Below are 6,000 nucleotides of genomic sequence, written 5' to 3'. Positions count from 1 at the left end.
TAATCACAGAGAAAAATATGTAATAAAGTATATCTTTGTGAAAATCCTATATTAGATAAAACCTGATGCACCAAGCCCCCTCAGGTTATAGAATATAGTGATAGCAGGTTGAGTGAAAGACACGAAATGGACACCACTCAGCTATCAAATGCACACACAAATAGTCACAGTCTGTACAATGCAGAGGTTATTACTAACAATAATACTGCACTGGACTAGCTTACACAGCTATATAACAATAGATATAACAGTACACAGTAAGAACTGGATGTATATCACAGGGTAATTGTACTAGGAAACCCTGACTAAGTGCACTCTTTCTTAACTAACACTGACTAAAAAAGGCAGGTAGAATACTTAAGTGTCTTGTAAAGTCACAGCAATGACAACCAGGCGGCTTTACATAGGAGGATTTGCCCAAGCATTCCCAGGAACAGGGAGCTGAGGGATAATGGCGCCGCAGACACTGCCAGGGAGTGAGGGAGAGACAGATATGCAGCTCCAGGGCGGGAACATTTGCAGAAAATGGCACCCTGGGGCTGGGGGAGGGGCTTCAGGTCCAAGCTCTATCCGCCTGCTGGCAAAACCACCGGGCACTGCGGGCTCTAATAAAACGGTTTATAGAGAAAACCTGACCTGTCCCATGCCCTGGTGATCTAGTGGGATCGCCTGTACTGCCTCAGTGTCCACCGCCAGCACGCGCGGCCCGCCTCCCACTGACCGTGCTAGATCGTGATAAAGACCGGGTCCCGCAAGCAGGACCCACTTACCACCTCCCGAAGCGCGGCCACGCGATCCCAGAGAGCCCCCATCGTGTGTGCCTGACAAGAAGAAAACCGGAGCCTCCTGCTGTAGTTACCCGGCAACCAGAGCTCGGGAGTGTACAGCGCCGCTGGGGAGAGCCGGAGCTGCAGCCGTGAATGTCCACTGACATGTAACAGTGCTGCTGCCCTTGAAGTCTTCACTTTTTTCCTCAGAAAAAAAGCTCTTCTTAGGGCTGCCTGGAGCAGCCCCTCTGTTAAGTGCCTGCTACTGCAGCACCAACTACAAAAACTGAGATCCTGTGCAGGGAGGCGGGGTGATATAGGAGGCGGTGCTATGCATTCTGGGAACAGTCAAAGCTTTGAGCCTGTTGGTGCCTCGGATCAAGATCCTACTCTACACCCCATTGTCCATTCCTCGTGGAGCCCAGTGTACCCCGCAGCAGAAATTACATTTCAGCAAAAGTTTACAAAACAGGTGTGACACCTTTTTTACTTTATACAAAACAAGAACTGTACATACAAAATAACAATACTATGTTAATATATAGCGTATTATAAATGTTTTAACGTTTTTCTAAAATACAATAACAACAGCAACAATACATCTGCAAATACTCTGGTAATAATTTAAATGCCAAGGAGATAAAGGTAACTTTTCATACACCTGAGCATTAGGGTCCGCCTGCCTCTGTGTGGGGGGTGGTTGGGGATGAGTATACTTATACCGTGCTTGGTACACCGGTGCATTAGGATCTACCGGCCTCTGTGTAGGGGGTCGTTGGGGATGGTATCCGTTCAGATGGTCGATCATGTTATGGTCGACTGTCATTAGGTCGACATTGGCATGGTCGACATGGACGCATGGTCGACACATTAAAATGGTCGACACCTGAAAAGGTCGACATGAGTTTTTTAACTTTTTTTTTCTTTTGGGGATCTTTTCCATACTTTACGATCCACGTGGACTACGATTGGAACGGTAATCTGTGCCGAGCGAAGCGAAGGCACCATGCCCGAAGCATGGCGAGCGAAGCGAGCCATGCGAGGGGACACGGTGCACTAATTGGGGTTCCCAGTCACTTTACGCAAAAAACGACACCCAAAAAAGTTTAAAAACTCATGTCGACCTTTTCATGTGTCGACCTTTCAGGTGGCGACCATTTCATGTGTCGACCATGTGTCCATGTCGACCATGTCAATGTCGACCAATAGTGGTCGACCTAATGACTGTCGACCATAACATGGTCGACCATTCATACCGGAACCGTTGGGGATGACTATACTCATATGGTGCTGGGTACGGTGCAGGATTAAATGGGGATATGAGTGACTGTATTGGGGAGGCATATTATGTGGGTGCCCTAAGCGTTGACTTCCAAACTGAGATGTGAGAAACTCCTGGTTCTCCCTCTGTAGCTCACGAATATGATCCATACAATTGTTCTGCATGGTTTGTTCTGCTGCCAGGAAACGGTCCATGCGAGCATCTTCCCTGGCTGCGTCCATTTGTTCCAGCTTATCCAGCAGAACAGTTGTCATGGCTTTGGCTGCATGTTCTGTCTTGTTAGGCCTCCTCCTGCGTGGCGTTACAGTATATACTGTGGGTGCAAGAGATCAAAAATGTCTTAACAAATGTGAATTGCAGTGAGGCTATAGAAAACTGCAGTGATGATAGCAAGCGTGAGACATAAATAGTGAACAATATATGAATGGGTTATTGTGTATCCAGTATCATAGGGTATTTTCTTTTTACCATAGAATAGTGCCTAATCTATGTCTATTATGTAGACGAATTATGGGAATTGTCTCCATATGAGATTTAATATTATAGACAATTTTAATAATAACATATAATTCAGATAATTCAATGTGACTCTGCGGACAGTGGGCTAAAAATTCTTAATCCTATATCTGATTCAGCTTTTAGTTAGGCCATATCTATTGTGCAAGTCTGATCTAAAGGCCCATATAGACGGGCCGATGCGGGAGAGATGTGTGCTGAGCGAACCACTCAGCACACATCTCTCCCGCCGCTCAGCACAGCGCGATCTGTGCTGAGCATGCGGGGGGAGACGGTGGGGGGGCGCTCACTTCACCCAGCAGGTGAAGTGAGCGACCCTCTAGATTGGCCTGCACGGCATGCCAATCTAGCACCAGCGATAGCGATGCACGGGGCTGCGCATCGCTATCGCTGTAGGGGCTACACGCGGAGCAATCTTGCTGATAATCTAAGCACTAACAACAGGAAAAAAAGAAAGCTCTTGTGTGGGCGCACTCTTATACAAAAAAGAAATTCTTTAAATGTGTGTCAAAAAGATATTTAAAACATCCATTTATTATTCAAGGTTAAAAAGCTATTACCCATCTATGATCCAAAAGTGAAATAAGAAAGAGATATAACGAGTATACAAAAAATGTTAAAATGTTCTGGTCTTTGTTTGGAGAGGTTGTAGACACTTATTTGTCTGACAGCCGTCTCCCCTGACCAGTACAGAAATTCTGTATTAGTGAAACCAAGGAAGGAGAAAAGTGTGTATCTTCAAAGAGCCAATATGGTTGGATCTATGTTGTACACTTGGCTGGCGACCAGATGCTCAGATTACCCACGTATTGGGGCTGTCTGTTACCGTGATTAAAGTCTGACGCTGGACTTATTATATACCAAAACAGGGGGGTGAAAGAAGATTAGTGGTGATACTGCTGTTGGTGGTCACCTTGAAAAGGAGTAGTACCTACTCTACAACTCCGGGTATTCCCAGGAAGTCTCCTCTCCCGGTACTGACCCAGCCCAACGCCGTTTCGCTTCCAAGATCGAACGAGATCGGGCATTAGCGGCGTGGTATGGTAGTAGAGGAACTATATACCAATGAGAGTGCACCTATATAGGAGAATAAGGTAAGGTGTGGATCTGCTTTCCCGTTAGGCAGGGCGCAGCGACTCCCACTGCCGTGGTGTCACACGTCCTGGATCGTGGATGAGAGTCCACAGAAAAGTAGAAAAGTAGGAAAAAGTATAAGGAATAATCTTAATTAATTTTCACTTAATTAATTGTTATACATTATTCTTATTTGTGTTTTTTTATTTTATATTTTAATTCTCATATGAGATATGATAGGAGAAAGAAGTTCATAGGAGAACTCAAGCGTCAGACAGATTAATCAATCAAGTAGAAGTATGCACATATATTCTCTTCAATAGAGACATAAAATATTGCTATAGTGCAAAGATCATGCATGAATAGGACTCCTTTCTAATTACCAAAAATTTGTGGCAAATAATTAATTAATTTAAACAGCTGTAGTATCACTTACTGAAAGAGTAATTAATCTGGGCACAGTATTGAAAATTATGATCCTTATGCATTATATACTGTGACACTGATAAGCTGCTTGCTGACCACAAAGTGAAGTGAACAAGCCCGTACGGGCGAAACGCGTTTTCCACGCAAGGAAGGACCCGCTGGCACCAACCGCTCTCAGGATAGGACTTTCTCACCCACTTCCCTGACGGTCACAATTGGAGTCTCGTAAGCCCGCACCCGCTGGGTGCACAACCACACTCATATACTCATATCTGACACATCATTCACTCATGTGTGATCAGCGTACCTGGATATAGCCTCATAACAGTATGGGCATATCCACATTGGCTGTACACTTATTTATATGTGAATAATACACACATATTTATTATTATGTGAATAATATAGTCAGGTCTATTTAGGTATTTTGAGCTCCATTTTTTTGGCCATACACCAAGCAGCTCAATAGTGTCACAGTGCCCATTCCAGTCCTACGCAAAAGAGGACCGGCTGGCACTAATTGCCGTCAGGTAGGACTTTTTCTGACTGTCACTTTTTCTGAGTCTTGTAAACTTGCTTTTACTGGGTAGACGATTATATATATATACCTACATCTGACAGACTTCTAAATGTGATCAGCATATCAGGACACAGTCTTATAGACAGTGTGGGTATATCCACATTTGCTACACAAGTGCTCATAGGTGATCGTTTATACACATTGTCACGATCCGGGTATCTGGACGCCATTTCTTACCCATCAGATGCCTCCTAAGGCTGGCTCAGCGCTCCAGGACCGGATCCCATCTGTTATCCTGATGTGTACATTCCTGTATCCTCTCCTGTCACTCTGGGACGCTGTCACAGTAAACGCCATATTACACCTGGCATGGCGTCTCCCGCGGCCTCCGCCGCCGTCCCTGAACTTCTGCATGCAGAGTGTCTGAGTGGCGATTACGTCAGCCGCGGCCTCCGCTGTGTCCGCGTGGTTGGATGTGCATCTATCAGCCTGGCGCCTCCTGTCTCCGGTGGCCGGCGCCGCCATTACTGTTTTCATTACCACATGGATTACAAACCAAACTTCCCTCCAAGTGTCTGCATGGGCGCAGCCATCTTGGATTCTGTCAGTTGATCATTTCCACCAATCTGTTCTCAGTATTGATAATCTGCATAATTGCCTAGCCAATCCCTTCCTTGCTGCAGGTATAAATACACTGTGCCTGAGCAAGGAAGGCGTCAGTGCTTTGGTTGTCAAACCTAGTTCCTGTTTGTCTCTCTCCTGTGATTGTCTTCCAGGTTCCAGCTCCTGTCTCAAGACTTCCACCATAGAGACCCGCACCAGCATTCCACCTGCGGTGTAGCCTGACTCTCCAATCCATTGTGGATTCATCTGTTTCCAGCTACAACATTACCTGCTTCCAGCTCAGCTTCCAGCAGAGTACAGCTTCTCTTAAAGGGCCGGTGTCCTTTCTACACTTTACCACTCTCCACCGGTATTATTATTTCTCCGCTCTCAAGTTCTACATTTCAGTTCATATTTCATCGCTCCCAAGTTCATTTATTATTCAACTGGTTCCAGCCAGTATCCACTCCGTGCTAACAACAGTCTGGTTCCAGCCAGTATCCACAGCAGCCGTTTTATCTTCAGCAACCCAGCTTTTCCTGGAACACCAGCTGGCACAATCCTGGGTTATCTCCATTGCTACAGTCGGGCCTGGTAAGGACTTTCCATCTAGAAGATTATAAGAACTATCTCACACTACCAGTGCCCTGTGGCTCCTGCCATCCTGTAGTACCCAGGAACTGTATTTATTCTTTGCTGACTTTTACGTTTTCTTTTACTGCTGCTGTGTTGCGGAGTTGTCATAATAAACATCATTGACTTTTATCCAAGTTGTCGTGGTCACGCCTTCGGGCAGTTATTATTCATGTTAC

At 45.5% G+C, this 6,000-nt stretch overlaps 1 protein-coding gene and 1 pseudogene across 1 annotated transcript in view; both read right to left on the bottom strand.

Annotated features, from left to right (window-relative positions):
• Nucleotides 1-1,216: 1,216 nt before the first annotated feature.
• The window catches only part of CIITA (class II major histocompatibility complex transactivator), a 234,643-nt gene continuing 229,859 nt past the window's right edge, over nucleotides 1,217-6,000 (bottom strand). The window contains exon 22 of the mRNA XM_063934288.1: nucleotides 1,217-2,362. The gene's annotated coding sequence lies outside the window, so the exon portion shown is untranslated. The remainder of the gene's footprint in view (nucleotides 2,363-6,000) is intronic.
• On the bottom strand, nucleotides 3,499-3,617 carry LOC134946821 (5S ribosomal RNA; annotated as a pseudogene).

The sequence above is a fragment of the Pseudophryne corroboree genome, chromosome 7 (assembly GCF_028390025.1).
Source record: "Pseudophryne corroboree isolate aPseCor3 chromosome 7, aPseCor3.hap2, whole genome shotgun sequence".
NCBI lineage: Eukaryota > Metazoa > Chordata > Amphibia > Anura > Myobatrachidae > Pseudophryne > Pseudophryne corroboree.
The sequence above is the reverse complement of the archived record's forward strand: the minus strand, read 5'-3'. Positions and strand labels throughout refer to the sequence as shown.